This window comes from Chinchilla lanigera, unplaced genomic scaffold, assembly GCF_000276665.1.
Source record: "Chinchilla lanigera isolate Chin_1 unplaced genomic scaffold, ChiLan1.0 scaffold00011, whole genome shotgun sequence".
NCBI classification, from domain to species: Eukaryota; Metazoa; Chordata; class Mammalia; order Rodentia; family Chinchillidae; genus Chinchilla; species Chinchilla lanigera.
In genome coordinates, this window is record NW_004955412.1 from 4995713 (window position 1) to 5017302 (window position 21590).

Consider the following 21590-nt stretch of genomic DNA (forward strand, 5'->3'; position numbering starts at 1 on the left):
AAAAATTAAAAAAGAACTAGAAGAGCTAAAAAACAGATGCAAAACATGAATTCCCAGCATAGAAAAGAATTTGAGTCCACAAAAAAGTTCCAAAGCCAAATCCAAGAGATTAAAAATTCTACTGAAAGCATGGGAGTAGAAGCAACCAATACATGAACAGAGTATCACATCTAGAAAACAATGCTGTGGTTGGTGATGCATTAATGAGATACCTGAGAAACAATAAGAGACTATGAAAAATGGATCCAACAGCCACTAGGTGATGCAAAGAAGACTAAAATGAAATTAATGGAACTAGTTAAATATCAGAAGACAACACAAAAAGCATTAAAAAAGAACTGTTTACAAGAATAATAGCAGAAAACCTTCCAAACATGAAAAACCAATTTAACATATACATAAGTGAGGCTTATAGAATCCCAAATTGATAAGAAAAAAAACTGCTTCACAATACATCATAGTTAAAATAACAGATATCTAACACAAGAACAGGATTTTAAAACTTGTTAAAGAAATGCCAAAAATCACTTCTAAAGGAAAACTTATTACAACTAAAATAGACTTTGCAACACAAACCATAAAGACAAGAAGAGCTTAGAGTGAAGTGTTTTCAGCCCTAAAAGAAAACAAGTTCCAACCCAGAAAGGTCCAGTGTAATGAATGCACCAGATAGGGCAAACAATTAAAAAGATGGAAAAGAAAGAAAACCAGCAGCAGGAAAATAAAACAATGACCAGAGTAAGTCTACATATCAGTCATAACTATTAATGTGAATAGTCTCAATTTGCCAATCAAAAGACACAGATTAGCAGAATTCATGTTCAAATACTACTTTCCTTGTAAAAAGACAATTTAATTATTTAAATGATAATGTCATGTTCGGATCAGAACAAAGCCTACTACTAGACAAAACTACTTTCATCCCTTGAAATAACTAAATAGCAAGTCAGATATCATATTAAGAACTTACGTTACATGAACAGGACACAAAATCTACAAATATACCTGACTTTTCAGTTTTTAAAAAACAAACATAAAATGAGCTGTTTACTGAAATTATGTGCAGATAATTACTCAACTATATGGAACAAAAACTGTTTATACTCACACCTCATTCTATACCATAAACAAAACAAACTTATACATTAATAAAACATGTTAAATAAATAAAAACAATTCCATAAAAGTTCCTTTGCCTTTATAAGGTGACACATAAAATCCAAATAGAGATTATGTAGAGTATATGAAACACGTAGTACAAGTGATATAGCCTCACTACATCTGGAAAAATGTGTTTACAGCAAATGTATACTTTTAAATATTTCTTAATGGTATATTTCATTTTTAGTTAAAAATGTATTTAGTTAGAAGTTCATTGACTTTACCTAATATTGTTGTGAAATTTAAAATTATTCCTGTATTTTATTAAATTTTAATATTTTAAAAATTACACCATGGATTTAACAGTGGAACACTTAATTTTACTGCTGTTTTAATAAAAGTTAACATAATCATTTCCATTAAGAGCAGTTAAAACCACAAATACAAATATTTAGAAAAGTAGTATCTACAATCTGGTCTGCTTGGAGAAAAATGCTTCTGTATGTTAGTAATCAGAAAATAGTTTCTCCATATAAGAGCATATTCTCAATTCAACATACGTCTATAAATAAATAGCTCAATTTCAAACTTCCTGGAAATGAGTACTCAGTCATTTAATCAGTAAATACAGTCATTGGAATTGCTAAATGAATTTAAAGGACTAAATGAATATCATAAATTGGCACTTAACAAGCAAAACATTAAAGAATAGACTGTATTTATGACCATTGAAGGGTCCCTCTCAATGACAAAATATTTTTACAAACCGTTTGTCATTAAGAGAGCTAAAAATATATTACATTTGACCAACTTTTTCTTAAAAGAAAAATAACTTAATTAATCTCTTAAGAAATAAAATTAGGGCTGGGGATTTACCTCAACGGCACAGCGCCTGCCTGGCAAGCGCAAGGTCGTGAGTTCAATTCCTGGTACCAGAAAAAAAAAAAAAAAAAAGAAAAGAAAATTAAGGGAAAATAAACTTAATGCAGCATTTTTAAGACTAAAGGAAGTTTCCTTTCACTCCTTTCTCATCTAGTCATAAGTTTGCAATTTTATCAGTACTTGTAAGTAATTTTTAAATCAACTACCCCTCTTCCAATAAATTATCTTTAACAATTACCAATGCCAAAAGGCTCCTAGAATTCACTTGTTCCCAAATAGGTCCAGAGTTTCTACACATCTTGTGTGGAAGGAAAAGTATCTTTTGAGCCAAACTATATTTCTCAGTGTGTTTGCATGATAAACAGCCTCTTGGGAGGTAGAAAGTCCCCCACTCAGAGCTTAGGCTCGATCACAGGGGGGTACAAGGAATTTAGGTTCACTATCTCAGAGTTTCTCGACTGTAACACAACTCACTCTGAGTGTAGGTGACACCTCATCATGTTCCGTCTCCTTCTGGACACTTGGGTGTGGGAAGCTGGTCCAAAAATAAAAATACATGGCTACTGTCACTGCTAGGAGAAAAACAATGTCCATGTTTGACCCAGTAAGTTCCTGTCTTCCACCAGCATCCATGACACTGTGACTGGTTATCTTCTAGGACTCCAAGTCAGCATCTCAGACTCTTCATAGCTCCTGACTCTACTAAGATCATGCACTTTACTTATAATTCATGAGATGTTTTCAGTATATAGAAGATGGTAATTTTATTAACTCACTAAAGTCAGAGTCACTCACTTCATATGCTTCTACTCTTTTGGTTACATCTAGCTGTAAGAAATAAGTGAGAGCAATCATGAAGAGAAGAAATACACATAATCCATGTTGAAAACACACAAAGACCATCTCAAATTACTTGGCTTTAAATATTTTTATCACCTTCTGCCTCAGTACTTTACATGTTAAGAAACAAAATGGGCCAGGAAACATTTGTACCAAGTAACAAAGCTTTTGTGAAACCATTCTGACATAAATGAGAAACTAAGGAGGTAAGTACAAACCAAGTTTTATTTTTCAGATTTTTTCTTCTTATCATTTAGATATTTTGAAGTTGCCTAAAACAAAAAAAAGAGAGAAAAATTGGCTGATGTTGGTCCAGAAAAATACTGTAAAAAGAAGTATAGTCCTAGCTGTCAGATTATCTTATTTAAAACTTTCTGGCCATTTAAACAATACATGTCTCAAACTTTGTATGTTTTCCCTAGAATTCCTATGCTATTACTTTCCTCTTGGTACAAAGTATACGCCTTATCCCCATGCAGAAGGATATGATCTATGCTGGGTTCTGGGGAGAATTACAAATGTCTAAATGATATGGCATGAATAGAAATAATAGTGACAAATACTGTCAGACTTTATGCAAAGTGGTTTTTCTGTATCAACAGACAGAAATAAATTGAAAATAACAGAACCAAAAAAAAAATCAATCATTCTTTTCCTATATCATGGAAAAAATATGTTCTATTCAGCTTCGAAGAGAAGCTTTTGCAGAAATTTGGGAAGGAAGTAGGATTCTAATGTGAAGTGATATAAAAGCCATTGGTGATGCACATTAAAAAAGGAGACCATGGTCATTCCTCCTTTTCCTTTCATGCTGAAGACCGTGGACCTGAGCAGCTTCTGAGCAGTGCAGTTATTCTGGCCAGCAAGGTCATACCGGAGCAGCCTATTGCAGAAAACAAATGTCCTCCTCCGTGGTGTACCCTCCTATAACCAATTCCCTATCCACCTTCCTTGTTATCAACCTTTCTATTTTTCTAATATTACCCTTGTTTCTTCCAGGCTTGGCTTTGTAATTCTCTCCTTGAACCTTTATCATTACTGGAATCCTATTTCAAACTAAATAAAAATTTTAAAAAAAGACTGCATCATGGCCCGCTAACTCCTATTGCCTGCACTCTCATCAGATCAGACTTTCCGGGGTGCCAATGGCAGCCTAAGCTAAGCACTACTGGTCTCTTGCCTTTGAACAGTATACTCTAGACTGCAGATAAATACTTCAGAACCCATTTACTTCCTGTTCCTAATAGTTTCCACTTTTTCACCCCACCAGCTCACCTGCTGAGATCTCAGGATGTACTGTACCACACCCACTCAGAACTATACAATACCCTACTGCATGTTTATGGAACCCCCATGCATCTTTTCTGGCTCCACAGTTCACTTTAGAAAAGTAAATGCACTCATGTCTCATGCTTTCCACAAAAATGTTCCTAGGATTTATCAGACTACAGACACTAAACCAGTAATAGGGTGCGTACAAAGGAGAAGAAGACAATTTCTAAAAAAGTTTTTATGTACCTACTGTAGACTAGCTACTACCCTCTGTGGTCATAATTCAGTAGGGAAAATGTTCAATGTGTGTGTGTGTGTGTGTGTGTGTGTGTGTGTGTGTGTGTTTAATACACATGGAAATACAGAAATAGAGACACAAACCTCTGCTTGATTCTAATCTGAATTCCCCAGAGATGACTTTTAAACTACATATAATCAGATGCAGTATAGTTCTATCAATAAAGAGAAGAAGAAATCAGCGCGGCAGGAAGACAGGCTAGTACATGTAATAGAATGGATGTATGGGTTAGCATACTACACGCTGTACCACTTCAACAGAAAAAATTGAAAATGGGAATTTTTCCTTTTTACCTTTGGCTTTTTATTAGGAAGTGAGCTGCAGAGAAGCTAAGCCAATTTTTTAAATTTTATATTTGCATATGTTCATTTTGAGCTTCTGTGCATTTGTGTTATAGTTAGTATAGGAACTAGAAACCTAAGATTTCTTTAAAGTTGAACAACAATGAAAAGTTATTAAGAGACTAAACAATGGCCTGGTTATACTGAAATTCTTCCTGTTTTCCACGGCTGCATGAATCTATGTGTAACACATGTATGAACTGGGAACACGGTGACTGTCCTGGTTATGACGAGAGTCACTGTGCAGGACCCCTTCGTGTCCCAATAAGTGTCAGGTGGATGCTTTGCAGAATCTGGCAATGAGACGATATGGTGAGCAGCAGCCTCACGACACCCCTTTCCCTGCTTCACGCAGAGAATGAGGGGAAAATAAAAGCACAAAAATGAAAACCCATCCACAAAGTTCTGTAGCTGAAAGTTAAACTAAAAACAGACGAGAGTCACTCTCTGGACTCCAGGCAGAGATGGATGGAGCTGGTCTTCTGCAAGAGCTTCTCATCAACCCTGCCCGAGGTCGCTGCCTTTTGCTGTCCTCCTGCTTGGGCTGGGCACCTGGCTCCATTTACTCTCTATCCTCTGTCTCCCCTAAGCTTGCTTTGCTCTTTGTGATTCGGAGTTTTGAAGCACGTCGCAAGGAGTCCACTGCGTGGATTCAGGTTATTCGGGTTACATTTGTAATTTCCTCGTTGCTTGGGTAAGTGTCATTGCTAGGACGTCATTGCCTGACAGTCTCCGAGCCCATACTCTGCTTGGCCATGAGGACACTGCCACAAACAGGAAAGTCACACATCTGGAAGCATTTTGTCTGGTCTTGTGAAGTGTACACTCGTCAGGTGATTATACAATTCTTTCAGTGAAATCAGCCTCTTTCACCTATTCTTCAAAGGCAGGACGCTTTAGGTTGGGGTCAGCTGGTCACAAAACATATGGATCCTCTATGTTATTTCTTCCGTTGCAAAATAGCTTTCTTTACAGCTCTGTCACACAGCAACCCACCCTCTTGCCATGTTGCCGTGGACCACGCTTCTGTTGCATTTTTATTTTTTTAGGCTTCCTCTTGGCTCCACTTGCTTCCTTTTCCTGTCTCGGGAGGGTCCTGTGTGCTCAGTGCATTTGTTCATGGCCTGAGCTTGGTGAGTAGCTGAATTGGTATCTGTGCTTATAGTCATTAATGTGAGTCACTGGCGTGCCCCTTGACCTGGAATGAACACCACTGAGGATGCGGTATGACCTAGACACTCAAAGTCGTGGGTAAACATATTACATCTTTTTGTAGGAAGCAGTGGAGGAAAGAAGATTTTATTTTCAGATGAGCATGGGAACATACTGGAATATGATGAACTTTTAATGCAAAACAAATGTGAACAAATACTGTGTTTGTACTTACAGTGGGCTGTACCAGTCTCTGTGAGAACTGGCCATAGTTCTTCTGTAGGCAGGGAAATAAAATGTCGTTTTATATAAATAAATTTTTATTTATAAAACTTTGAGGGATATCATCCCAGATATTCCCCAGAGAAAGGTTTTCCATGAAATTATCATTATAATTTTAATAAAGTGAATATTTTGAGCCTCCATAATTCTAACCAGTATGGACATTCCTATAATTTTCTAAAAGGGAATTAGGAGAATTTTTTGATAATTTGAAAGCTTTTCTTATCACAGCGATGTTTTAAGATTTCTCCATGAGCTCAAAAGCACTACCACCCATTCAATCTGTCTTTCTACAGTTCCTTTTTAAAGCGACAGTTGACAGTATTATGCAAAAGTAGTATCTGTCAGCCCAACTTCAGATATAAAAATAAAACCTCCATGCTACTAAGATGGCAACTTACTTCTGCTTTGTTTTGGATCAATGGAGTGGTTATGCTAGCATCTGAGCAAGCAAGATCTGTTCACAGTTTAACTAGAGCTTCATAGGAACTGGCCTGTTACTCATTCTAAATCTTGAAGTTCTCACTCTGTAAGTTATATCTGATCTATTGTCCTTTTAGACCACTTAGTGTGTGAAATATCACCACACTTCCCATAGCTTTATTTTTTATTTCTCTTCAAAAAATCAGAGGGTTTAGGAACCCTCTAGTGCCTCCTGGCAAGAACTGAGCAGAGTGAAATGGAGACTGTCATGTTTATTAAGAATATCATCTGAAGGTCACAGTGTTCTTAGCCATCCTACCTCTCTACCAGACTGCTTTACTTGGTTTTATTATTTGCCTAGGCACTTGATTTGGCAAGACCAATTCAATCAACCACCCCTCCATGCATCAGGCACTTTTAGATATTATATGTGACACAATGTTTTATATAACAAGTATAGTACTGGTCCCTAGCTCCTGCCCTCAGATGCCTGAAACCCCCATAGAGAAGACACAGACATGGGTCACTGTAGCACAATGTGGTAAGAAGTATGGAGCAAATCTACCCAAACATTACGAGCACTCAGAGCAGAAGCAGCCTGGAGTGCAGGAGAAAGTTCAAGGAAGGGTTTTCTGAGACGTGCTCTTGATTAAAAAACGAGACACTGGTAATCTAGGGAAGGGAACAGTGGAAGAAAGCACACAGTAGTTAGAAGCACCTGTTGTTAATTAGCAGAACACGAAGTTCAAGAAGATAAGGAGCGCTGACATTTGAGAAAAGAGGCGAAGTCAGAGGGTAGAAGCAAGTACTGAGCTGTCCTACCACACGGCCTTGGGTTGTATCTCGTTGTTGTCGGTGAGTTGATTCACATACAGGAACATTCTAGTTTACTATCATTTCTTAAAGTGATGACTGTACGAGATTTTAAATCTCTCTAGATGTATTGCACATCTCCCTTCCTTCTTAAATTATATTCAGAATGCTCAAGTTTCGTTTGATACATCAAGGATACTATTATGGGTGTCAATCATTATACCTTGCTGCCAATAAAATATCAATGCTATAAGTAGACTTGAAGGTTTTGGGACATTTACTTGTTCAATAATAATAATATGCTATTTGAGTAATTCATCTTTTATATGAAGATATTACCAAAATATACAGCAATGAAAATTATAATAAAGTGTCAAGTACTGTCTCTCTCTTGTCATTTGTTGTCCTGATATATAAAGGACAAAGCTTATTAGTAATACATAAGTAAGTCTTTATTTAGGTTAGAATGAGCATTTACAAAGCACATATGCATTGAACCCAGGACTTCCCACGTGCTAGTCAAGTGCTCTATCGCTAAGCTAAATTGCCAGCCTTTAAAAAAAATTTTTTTGAGACAAGGTCTCACTAAATTCCCCAAGCTGCCTTTGCATTTCTGATCCTCCTGCTTCAGCCTCCCAGGGAGCCAGGATTACAGGCATGTGCCACAATTCCCAGTGTGACAAATCTTTCCACTGAAAAGTCTCACACACACACACACACACACACACTCATTTTAAATTTTTGAACAGATTCTTAAATATGTTCAAGAGCAGTGGTTTTCATCTTTTCTATTCTTCTACTCTATACGTAATCCAGTGGATATCTAAAAGGACAGAAGCTCCCCTTTGCATAAAGTTGATGGTACAAGCTTGGTAATACACAATCCCACTCCTCTCTTTTACTCAGGAACATATCAGCAGACGTGCCCAGAGGACTCTCTAAATGAATTTAAATTTCCTAAAATGTATAATAATATTAAATAGGAAAGAAAAAATTAAGTAGCATAGTAACCTCATTCAAAACATACATAAACATGTGTGTATATGAAAGAATATACATAGCACCTTATGTAATTGTACATTTTACATATACATATTAATTTACATTTGTGTATAAATAGCAATTTAAAAATATATACAAAATGTCCTTAAAGTAAATTTAAGAGTTTTGTTCTTTAACATTTATTAACAAAATTGCCTGAGTACACCTGACAAATCTAAGATATACTATTATAAACAGATGGGATTGGTTACCTGGGTAAATTAACTGAACCTGTTGTAAATAAATATTATGAGGTACTAAAAATCCAGGGATGAGGGAAAGGAGAAAAGAAAAAGGAAGAAAGGAAGAAAAGAAGAAAAGAAGAAAGGACGAAAGGAAGGAAGGAAAGAAGGAAGGAAGGAAGGAAGGAAGGAAGGAAGGAAGGAAGGAAGGAAGGAAGGGAGGGAGGGAGGGAGGAAGGAAGGAAGAAAATACATACATACACAAGATAACTAAGATAACTGTACTACTAATTTCCACAGGTTTACTGAATGGAACAGTTAATGTTTAACTGTTTGATTAATCTTGCATGCCTATATCTGGTAATCAGAGCAACTACTTTGAAGAAAATATGTAATACAGCAACTATTGTTAATTTCCTATCATCTTTTTTTAAAATTCTGTACAGTTTTTATTGTTTTTGTGTTGTTTTGTTTTTATCTTTGTTTTTGTTATTCATTTTTGTTCTTTTCTCTTTAAAATAAAAAAAAAAAATCTAAACCTGCTTTGACTATGGCGGTTCTTAATTCAGACTTCTCTTCCTGCTCTCATCCACCTGAAAATGGACAAATCAGGAAAGAGAAAAAAGCTAAAGTATTTAAAAATAAAGATTGAAACTGAAGAAATAAATATGCAAAGAATAGGGCAAGAAACTAGGGGCAATCACCTAATTTCAATGGGAGCTGAAGGATTTGAATGTGCCATCGTGTATTTAGCACATGAATTTGGGGCAGTCCCTAAATTCAAGAAGATATGACCTCATCCTCAGTCCCGGAACATTTCTAGGGTAAATCCCTAACATTTTTTTCTTTGTTCCCTTTCTGTTTTTTATTTATTGCATTATGTGAAATACAGGTTTCTATATGTCTTAGTTACTTTCTCATTGTTGGGACAAAATACTCAACTCCCACAAGTTAAAGGAGGAGACATTTATTTTCACTCACAGTTGGTAGAGGTTTTGATCCATAGTTGGCTGGCTCCAAGGCAAGGTGACACAGTCCATGGCAGGGCAGGCAAGAAGCGGAGGGGGATCGAGGGAATAGGAAGGATATATATGTCTAGGACACAACCCTAAAGACCCACCTCTTCCGACCAGCATCTCTTCCCTCCCAACATCACATCCAGCTATAACCCATCAGTGGACTAATTTAATAGCAAACACCCATGATCAAGTCAACTCCAAAAGCACCCCCTATGAGTGCATGAGACTTTGGGGGACATCTAGATATAAGGCATAACACTGTAAAACCCCCAATTTTGGAATGACATTGCAAAACCCCCAATTTTAGAATGAGTGACATGAATTATTTAGACCAAAATCCTACTTTGCGTAGTAAAATATTCAAAGTCATACTCAATTGTAAGTAGGTACCTACTTTTGTGAGCTGAAGCATCACAGGAAAGTGGCTTCTGTACTTTTTTCTGGTTCCTTTAAAATAAGTTATTAAAGTATTAAAATTACCTTACCTAAGAGAGTAAGTATTATGGTCTGGAATCAAAATGCTTGGGTTTCTGTCACCTTTCACAATCAACTATATATCTTTTGAAAAGTTATTTTGTATGTTGAGTTTTCACTTTGTAATCTGTAAAATGGAGAAAATAATAAATCTAATTCATAGAGTACTCATGAAGTATAAATGAATCCGTATGTTTAGGACGCGTAGGATGCTGCCTGGAACATCGTGTGTTCTTCTTTAATGTTTGCCTGAGATCTGAGCTCCTAATCTGTGTAAGAGGTTAGGACAGTACTGTTCCATAGGATAACTTCTAGCCACATACACTAATTTAAAGTAACTAAAATTAGATAAAGCTAAACCTTCAGTTTCTCAGGTACACCAGCCACATCCCAAATACAAACAGTCAGAACACGTACAGAACAGTCCCACCACCACAGGAAGTTCTATGGCACAGCGTTACATTAGAAACTGACAATAGTTAGAACAACAAAGACCCTCTGGGGTGGAATAAGGACAAGAACACATTCAGGCAGCTGCACAAATACTGAGCTCAGCTTTACTCTGAACCAAAATGTATGAAATCCTTGAAGTTTCTGATTCAGCAGGTCCGGGTAGAATCCAGTAGTCTGTCACAAGGGAATCTTGGAGCACACTTTCGAGAAACCCTTTTGAGAAGCCCAGCAGCCTTTAACCGAGAGCACCCATGCGGAATATCAAGTCCTCGCAGGAGGTACAAGGGCAGATAGAGGTTTATTTCAAATCCTGCATATCCTTATTCATTCTTTCCTAACACTTCCCTTTGATTTTCTTATTCTTTCAGTCAAGCTGTCAAACTAGGTCTCCACCCTCACTCCTGCACTTCACAATGTCTCTTCTGTCACTTTACAAAAATAAATCTATAACCCTGACTCGTTCCTGATTGGCCCAGTGGGCAAAGGGCTCTCAAACACTAAATAAGTGTCTCAAAGATTAAACTAAGCTTCTTTTAATCAAGGGATGAAAAGTTTTACTATCTTTTTAAAGATGTATTTCTAATAACCATTAAACAATAAGATAAGCTACTACTGATTAAAATATATTAAGTTTAGTAAAAAAAAAAAACTACACATTGGGGCCAAAATGTGATCAACATGTTGAATGCTCAACATCAACCCAGAACTCGGAATCTTGAGCAATTTACTTAATTTTTGTAAGCATAGATTCCTCATCTGCAAAATGCAGAGTAATAAATTCTTCATACAAATACTTTAAGTTGGGGCTGGGAGTTTAGCTCAGCGGCACAGCGCCTGCCTGGCAAGTGCAAGGTCGTGAGTTCGATTCCCGGTACCAGGAAAAAAAACAAAAAAACCAAAACAAATACTTTAAGCATTAAATGAGTTAATATAGGCCAAGTGCTTAGAGCTGTACTGGCACAAAGAAATGCTAAGTGTTAGTTGCTATTATTGTTTATATTTGTTGTAATTGTTAATTACATCAAGTGAAAAAACTTCAATTTCAAACTTATTTAGGTTTTCTGTTTTAGAACTTTCACATAGGAACCATTTAAAATCCTTCTGAAAAGTCTCCATGCAACATGATAGCCAAACTATGTCAAATTTAATTTAAAGTAGAAGAAAATAAAGTATGTTTTTAAAAAAACTACTTTTAAACCATATGATTGAGCAATCACGCTTTTGGGCATAGAAATGAAATCATGGACACATCTTCCTTCCCATGTTCACTTAGGCATTACTCACAATAGTCAAATACAAAAACAAACTACTCATCCACCAATAGATGATCAGATAAAGAAAATGTGTTACCTATAGCCAATAAGAATATTACTTGTCCATAAAAATAAGGGAATTTTGCCATTTGTGACAAATGGGTAAATCTGGAGGATATTATGCTAAGATGAATAAGCCAGACACAGAAGGAAATATTACAAGATCTCACTTCTATGTGGAATTTATGGAAGTAGACAGCAGAACAATGATTACCAGGGGTTGGAGGTTGGGGAAATTGAAGAGATACAGATGAACAAATAGGAACTTTAAATGATAAGATGCACAAGTTTGGGGGATCTAGTGCACAGCATGGGTGTTGATCAATGTGTTAATTAATTTTAACACAGTAATTATTAGATAATGTATACATATATCCAACCAGCACTCTTAAATTTAGTTAACAGCAAAATTTTCAGCCTTATCAGAAATTTTAACCCATAAAATCTTGGGTGATTTGAAAATTTCCTTCTTACTTTCTGAAATTACATAACTTGAAGAGTACACTGAGAATCTAAATGAGAAAAAGGCTACTATTAAGATAAAATAAACTTCATGTTATTTTAATCTTTAACTATACAATTATTGTTTCATGTTTTTATTGAAGAAACCAGAAAGGCAATTTTTCTTGTTTTATGAGATATGCTGTCTCATACAAAAAATTCTCTGACATTACTGTCCTGATATCCAGTATAACACCCACCATTTATGCTCTGAAAATACCTGTATGTCACACAGAGCACTTGGTATATAGTAGGTATTTATGACCATTTTCTAACTTAAAATATACTATCTCAATTTATCCGATGATATCTAATCATTGGTTAGAATTTTTTTAATCTCATATTTTTAAACTTCTTTAAATTTGTATTTATTTTTTGTCTTTTAAATTCTGGACAGTGTTTGCTCACAGTTTTTCATATCTCCTCTGTTACTTACCTTTGTTCTAGCATCCTGAAAATCATATTTCATTCCTTCTAAGACACTTGTTTCTCCTATTTTAACTTTCCTGAAAGACACCATGTCTTACAAGCTAAGCCTTATTGCAACTGCAGTCAGTCAGCAGTCAGTCATTACCGTGACACAGTTTTCATCACCACTGCTTGCAGAAATAAAGAGCCACAGCATCCAAAGGTTCAGAGTAGATCACAGTGGCTTGAAAACAAACACTGCAGAAGTAGTGGAGCATTCGTCTAAGCATAAGTAACAAATGTGTGGGAGGGGGCAGAGGGAATACACCAGGAATGATGGTAAGTCAGATTTGTTTAGCAGCATTCTGGAACTGTTAGTCCAAGCAGGCTATCTCTAAATAATTGTAAAGTCAGTTTAACTGCCTAGCACTAACAAAATTTGGTTTATCGTGGATTATTCAAATTCTTCAAAGAAAAGCTTCATCACCAATGTTCTGTTTCCCACAGAAGACAACACTGGGTAGGAAAATATAGGCAGTGAACATTCTGATTTAAAAAGTCACCCAGGAGAGTTCATTTGTGAATTTCAAGGTGCTTCAGTGATACTGTAACAAATTCATTTTGTTTATATTTTCTTTTTCGTATCTTTGTGAGTTATATGTAACCCAAATCTATAGCTGATTAAGTATAGAGAATGTGTCAATAGATACAAATAAAATCCAAGATAAAATTTAATTGACAGCACATTTTCTTTTTTGTTCGTGTCTTAAAGGCACATAAAATATCAGGGCAGTTATAATTCACAGAAGCTTATACATGATGAAAGATAACATCAGAGTTTTCAGATATAGTGCCTGCCACATTAAGGGAACATAAGTGTGTGTTTGTTTTCATAAATTAACGACTCCAGGATGCAGTACGGTCGGCCCAGTACCTCTCCAAGGAAAGGGTCCTGCAGAAGCCACCCCGCTGGGTGAACGCCGGAACCTCATGCTGCCCAGGGATCAGCCTTTCACAGCCATCCCTGCTGCTGCCCTTCGATCTACTCATCACAAAATTCTGTTTCACCACAGCTTACACAGTAATAACAAAAATGAGTTTTACGTCTAACCATTTAACTCCCTACAAGAGTGTTTCAGCGCCCTTTATAAACCATGTCATAAGTGCCAGGATAATTTTGTTAGCAATTCCCACGAAGAGCACCCTCCCCAGTTTCGTACGAGCGTTCTGTGCTAACCCAACACATGTTGGCACAAAACGTTCTGTGAGCTGAAGGCCAGAGCCGCTGCAGCCGACACACGAAACCTGCTGTGAACAGGCAATTAATCTTAACGTGACCGTCCACGGTGCAATTGATTTCTAGCAATGCACACCTTCAGGAGAACACCACTCAGAATGCTTTTAAAATTATGCAAATCCTGTGATGCCATCTGTAGCTTCACACTATCAACTGATCTGGTTTCTCGACTACAACCTGCATTAGCACACAGGAGCAATTTCACCAACATAATAGGGAGAAATAAAGAGAACAGAAAGCTTTGGTCTTTTGCAGTCTTTAAGAAGTCACAATCAGTTTGTGGATCTTTGGTAAAAACAGTAAGTAATCTACTGACTACTTATTTTGGTACACACACAGTCTTCCTCTGGTGACAAAGACTGACGAATTTTCAAAGCCTCATTTCACTGTTTATCTAGATAGTGACCACACAGAATCCTTTCTCCTTCCTTTCATCCTTCCCGTTCTTGCCAACTAATACCTGAGAACACTGGGCAAGCTACTCAACCTCCTTTTACTGTGGCTTTCTTTTATCAGTAAAATGATTTAAAAAGTGCACATCACAGATATTTTTGTATAGACTGAATTATCTACTACTTCTAAAGCACTTAGAAAAGGGCCTAGTTATAAATGTGGGTAAAACACGTACTAATAAAATATAAAAACTGAAAGAAAAAATAAAACGAACAAAGAAAGGAGCCTACCATGGACCCTCAGAGGTGAATGAATAAACAGATTAACAAACTAGTGGAGGAAACAGGACCTAAAGCTTGACCTCCAACAAGGGTTAAAATTTCAATAGAAAAAAGAAACGGGTGGTTAAACATGCTAAGTACAGCTGTTCATAACGTTTTCCTTTACGTCTTCTCCCCTCAGCCAGAGATTAATTTAGATAGAATAAGCACACTGCAAGGAATGTTGGTTCAGTATATCACAGCCAACCTGTGGCAACCCAAAAATCTGACGAGAAAGAAGGCAGGAAGGATGAGCGTGCCTTCCAAGTGCACAGCCCACCTTATCCAGCTGTGCCTGGGAACAGCATCATTATATGGGATGAAAACAGGGAGGGGATTTGGTGCAACCTGCCAGCCCTTCTGTGCATGTGTTCCTGCCTGCCCGGAAATATACTGGACTTTTCCTACTTGAACACAACTTAACAGCTAAGTCTCTGCGTACTTGTTAACATCTGTAAATTTCAGCATTATTTATAGCATGGATATTAAAAACAGTCAAGTGGCTACTCTCAAGAGCAAATTGTTTGTGTGACAACTGGATAACAACCTGCTGACAGAGTGGGCATTCAAAGATGTTAGGTACTGCAAATATAGATAAATATTTTGGGTTAGTCTTCCACAGAAGCAGCAACTTATGCTGAACTGTCTGTAATTCTAGTGAACATCACTTCTTCTCTTTCTTGTAGCTGAGTTAGCTGAATTAGGTAGAGGACAGTGATGCCACAATCATATCTGTTGTCTGGGTATCTGAATCACTCATTCTGGTATGCTTCTCTAAGAAGATCATCTATAAGAAATGTGATTCAGCCAATCACGTGGCTTAGAATCTTGAGCAGCATGACAAATTTTAGATGCACAAGTATAACTGATTCTTGGCTTATAGATGAGCCCTTCTCCATGTACTGAAAGCATTACTAAACAAAGAGCAATCATGAATGGTAATTTTTAGCCAACTGGATCCAATTATATTTAGCATTTTCATGAAAAACAAAGAAAAGGAATGGAGCTAAGAAAAATGTTTTCCTTTCATGACTTTCACTCTCCAAAAGATGAACTGCCACACAAAGTTTCTTCTTGTAAGTCAAAGAATTTAACTGTCTAGAAAAAACATGCAATGTCGTCTTAGAAGTAAACAAACATTCTGTAAAGAATAAACATGGGCATTTGAACACATCTGTCAATCGCTCAACAGCCTATAATGTTGGCACCCTAAAAGTATGTTTCATGGTAAACATTTGTTACCAGCAGATGTTAATTACTTCAAGTCAAGGGAAGGTTGGACACATAATAGGTGGTTTTAATTATGTAGAACACAGAACTCCAAAATGGTCAATTATAAGAGACTCACCATTAATCCAATTGGCTGCGGGACATTCTAACTTCTAAATGAAGAATGGAAATCAAAGATAAAGGTGATTTTTACTCTTCCCCTGAGAAACAGGTTCCAAACCACAAAGTTTTAAAATAATGTTTATAGTTTCCATTTGCTTATCTCTCTGGAACTAGCATTTATCATCAATCATTCTTTGTCCAATCTTTATCTTAATTTTTCCAGTAAGATTTTATTTCATAAATTATATTTTCACAGATAGTTGTCCCAATTGCCTGTTTTAACAGAAGTCTAAGTCTTGGTTTTAGGGTTATAGATACTATTTCAAAGAACATAAAAGATGCTAGGATTCCTGCTGAATTCTTAACTACTTCATATAGTATGTATAAAAAAACATAGTATCACAAAGGCTCCCTTTGATTGGTTTTATTTTCATTGACAATTGCATCTTGTAAGGACACAAACACTTGGATTTTGTTTGGAAATCCCCTATACTGCTACTGCATTATTATACTCTGATTTAACTGGTCTTTGGAGTAAAAGAGTGGAGCCATACCTTTGTTCATACGTGGTGGGGTCTTTGCTTAAATGAGTGTATTTATCTAATACCAACCACCCAGGAAAGGAAACCAAAAGAAATCATTTGAAAGGCAGATCCTATGCTAGAAACAAAAGGGGAAGACACCCTTCCACCTGTCTATCTTAATATTACCAAGGATTAAACTGACTGAAGGTAGTCCGAGGAGGAAAAGCACAAATGCATTCTGCCTACTGAAGGAAGCATGGGCTAGACAAGTTCAGCCCTCCTGCAAACTCCAAGACTCTATAAAGGGGACACCTGTCTGCTCTCTTTGTTATCCTTGAGAATTTAACAGGTCCTACTGAAAACACAGCCTCACCTCCGCAGGTGTCCATGGGAAGCTTTAAGGGATCAGCCTAGGGACGCAGAGCTAAATGGAGAGTAGCATGTTGGTGGCAGCAGTAACTAGTGAAGGATTCTCTAGAAGAAAATGGAGCACAGTCACAGACAGCTGGAGTGTAAAAGTATCTCTTTCTCTGCAGACATTCATTCCTTTACCTGAGGGGATCCAGATATATTTTATGACATAAACCAGCATCACTTCTGCCGTGTCAGAATTAACGTTCAGGAGAAGTAGTTCTGCTGAGGAGTAAGTCAATGGGAACCTCTCTTTGTGAGACACTCTGTATGCTGTGGCGAGAGTCAAGGACAGCCCACCTCTGCAGGGTTACAGTCTGGGAAGGGTAAGAGATATTCAAACAAGGAAGTGTAAAAAGTATAACAGATGTTTGAAAAAGTGCATTTTCTTTAAAAAGTGTATATTACTTTAATAATTACTCATAGCCCTGAGTCTATACTCTAGCTTCAGTCTTAAACTTCCTTAAGAGAGCAACGTGCTCTATCAGCAATTAATGTCAGAAAGAAATTCTAGCCTACAATCTGAATTTTCCATCCCCTTATTTAATTCATAGGTGTGTTCAAACCTGAATTTATTTTGCCTAGAGAAAAGAAGGCTGTTTGGAAGATCTCACTTATCCTACCTGTGGTCTCCAACACTGGGCTACTGTATCTCCCTTACACCCAGAGTTCAAAGTCTGGCACTAAGTTTAATAGATAGGTTTTAGGCCACATAAAACAAGCCCTCCCTGAAGTCAGTAAAAATTTTCAAGGCTCCATCATGACCCATTACAAAAGCAATTTTTGTTTTCATAATGTGAAATAGAGTATGAAATTCAGAATTTGGGGAGCTTCACCTAATACTTAGATATAATAATGTTGCCCTGGAAAAGATTTTGTCCATAACTAAGTTTTAAATTGACCCTATTAGCATCACCGCACTGACTCTGTATAAAACACTACATTAATGACTGTAGAATAAAAACGTATTTCATGTAAACGAAAAACCAGTTCCTATGAGAGCTACACATTATATAACCTTTACATCAAAATAAATTGAGTGTATTTCCACTGTAAATATTTTATTTTAGAACTCATTCCTTTAAGTTTCCAGATTTTGATTCATTTTTAATATTTCTTTTCTTTCTGCAATTTAAGTGTGTTTAACTGGTTTCTTTTTATGTACCACATCATGAGAATCCATCATTTCTGGAAAATCACCACCCATTATCTACTTAAATGTTACCTCTTCCACACGGTCTCTATTTTCTCCTCCTGGAGTTCCTACTTTCTAGTTCTATGACTCTTAATAATGATAATATTTTCCGTTCCTTTGTATATCTGCACATTGGGCATTATCCTCAGTTATGCTATGTCTAATCTACATTTTCACCCTTTCCCTGTGCTTTATTTCAAGAATTTTTTTTTATTTTACAGATGTTTCATTTATCTGTTTTATAAACATTTTGTCCTTTTCTTAGGGGTCTCATGTGTTCTTTTTATACTGTCAACATTTTACCTACCCTTATTTTGCATTCTCTTTCATGTTACTGTCACCTTAGGTTCCTCAGGATCCAGCCCTGCTGTTCTATCTTACGCTGACGCACACATGGCTTCGGTCTGGCTGACTCTCTCTTGGTTGTTTACTTCCTTGCGTGTTTCTTCATCAATCACAGTGGCCATATCTTTAGTAGGGCGTGCTTCATTCATGAAAGCCCTAGCAGTTTAAATAGCTGGGAGTTCTCCTTGATCATAGTTTGTGTCCTGCTCTGTTAGGGTTCCCATGGGTAGCTTTTAGTTTGAGCACTTTTAGGTCAGCTAGGTAGAATGAATAACAAAAACAAAAACTCACATGGCCCGCAGCCCCTAAAATGAAATTCTCAGGGGACGATATCTTCTCAGTAGTACGTAGTTTCTTGTTCTCTCTCTGTGCTGGAAGGCACAATTTCCGAGCCCAATTTTTTAGTGAAATGCGGAATCTGGTTTTATGCAAGGAGTGCCTCAGTTCAGTTCTCTGCTCCCTTTGAAATAAACCTTTTACCTTCTTTCTGTCTCAAGTCGCCGCTAGACTGAGCTCATTGGCCACTGAGGCCCAGAACTTCCCACGGCAGCCACAGTGTCACCTCAGAATCCGCACTCTGGTTTTGATATTCTTCACTCCTGGCACAGGTAACCCCTTTGATTATTTTGAGAAGCAACATTTTTAAGTCGTTTAAAATATTTTATCCAATATCTCTAGGTCTTGTAATAAGAAGGTCTCTAAAGATTACCTTAAGTCTACCGTATTGCCAGAGCTTTAGCTTACAACCAGTTTACTGTTTCACTGTTTATGATCAGTTAGTCCATCCCCAGCAAAAGGGCTAGCTGGGCGATTTTTCAAATTTTGAGACTTTAAAACCCTTATTGTGGTGCGTGTGTGTGTGTGTGTGCGTGTGTGTGCGTGTGTGTGCGTGCGTGTGTGTGTGTGGCTCTTCCTCATCTTTAGAAGTAATGGACTAGAGGCATATTTTAAATTTTTAAATAAACAGACTCTAGCCTACCTTCTTAGATCTTGGCAGGACATGAATTTATCTTGCTAATCTCCATGAAACATTAGTTATAGTAAACGGTGTTAATTGATTTCCAATTAAAACTTTAGGAAAAGAGAAAACTAGAATCTTTTTCTTCCAAGCATGACTTCAAAATGTCAAGAAATATACTATGAAGGTCTAAAAATATGTAACTTCTCTCAAATAAGACAATTTAGCACACTTTTCAGTAGTGAAAGCTCCAAAAATATGTAAAAATTCTTTTACAAAAGTGAACCGTAAACAGAATTATTCAGCAAGGGTGAGAGAATTTATGGCACAGAAATGGCAACTTACAAAGACTAAAGATCTTATAAATGACAATCTCTGATTTGAGAAAATGGCTGTACCATATCTAAAGTACATGGTGATTGCCCCTATTACAAATAATACACCTCCCACTCTGAAAAAGATACAGGAAATTGCTTAAATGACAAGACAAAGGCATATGGAAGAGTTTATTTGTACTCTTTATCAGACGGAAGTAGTTTTGTGTAGCTTTTTTTCATACATTATAGGTGCTAAAATACTGTTGTTTATTGCTGAAAATTATAAAGTTTCTTGACTGTTCAACTAAAAAGCTAAAGACACTGTCATAGAAAACAGTAGATGAAAAGTAACCACATATGTTTCGGAAATAATATGTTCTGAAAAGACCAAGATCTAATTCTAGAGAATGATTCCCTTGCATTTATTACAGTACCCGCGACATTATGAATTGAAACATGTTGAAAGTACTTCTGCTTACTCCTCTGCTGCTGAGTTCTCTCCAGTAAGATTAGCACAGGATTCCTGAATGACGGGAGGAGAACACTTCTTCCCTAAATAACAGATAATGTAAAGAACTGTAGACTCCATTAAGCAGTAAGTCACATTTGAAGAAAGCATTGGGGAAAGTTAGCAGGAAAGCTTGAAATTATTATTTTATTCAGTCTCACTACTGACATGTAACCAAAAAGTATTAAAAGCAAGTCATTTCCCTCAGACACAGAAACAGGCAATTACAGATGTTATGAAATGGAAAAGAAAACTTTGTTTATGAGCTAATCTAGTTGTTTTTAAACAGCAGTATAGCTGCTTCTGATTTAATTCAGCTAGCAGGTAATGTTACCAAACTACTACCTTCAGGCTTAGTAGAACTCAATTCAAAGCCAATAAAAAAGCCCATCTATGTTTTAAACATGTACATCCAAAGCAAATTCGAAAACAGCTCTATTCAGAACATCCAAGATTAATTTTTTCCTTTCTATTATTATTTTTCTCGCATTTATCCCCTTGCTGTTCAGTATGTCGCATGGGCTAGCAACCTCCACGTCATGGGGCAAAGTGTTAGAAATGGCAAGTGTCACATGCACCTAAGACCTACTGAATTTTATTCTGCATTTTAACAAACTCTCCATGTGATTTATATGCCTTAAAAGTTTAAGAACTCTGTATATAAGACATAGAAATGTTTTGTGACTTAACATCAAGTATAAGATTTCTTTTGGGGGTAATGAAAATGTCCTGGAATTAGATATTGCTGCTGATCGCAAAACTTAACAAATGCATTAAACAACTTTGCACTGCAAAACTTAAGTGGGCGATTTTTATGATACGTGAATGCTGTCTTACTTTTTTGAAAGGGAGAAAGATAAATTTATAGTAATACTTTAATAGTAAATACTCAACTGCACAGAACTTAGATGGATAGAATCAGTTCTAACATTTTTCTTGTATCTGAAAAAAAATTCCAGGGCTCCATTTCTTACTGCAAAAGGGAACCGCAGCGGGCTCTGACTCTGGGGAGACAGCCTGGGAGGGACGCGCCCGGTCCGAACCCCGCCTGCCCCATCCAGAAGAGGGGCCAGGAGACGGAAGCCTATGTGCAGCCGCAGGGCGGCCCGGCCTGTGGGCGCGGGCGCTCCTCACCCCCGCGCACCCCGCTCGCGCGCCTCGGAAGGCCCGACCCTCGCACACGGGCTCGCGGTGA

At 37.0% G+C, this 21590-nt stretch overlaps 1 protein-coding gene across 1 annotated transcript in view; it reads right to left on the reverse strand.

Annotated features, from left to right (window-relative positions):
* Nucleotides 1–21590, reverse strand: part of Trpc6 (transient receptor potential cation channel, subfamily C, member 6) — a gene marked incomplete in the record, with an annotated part of 114640 nt that overhangs the window by 90674 nt on the left and 2376 nt on the right.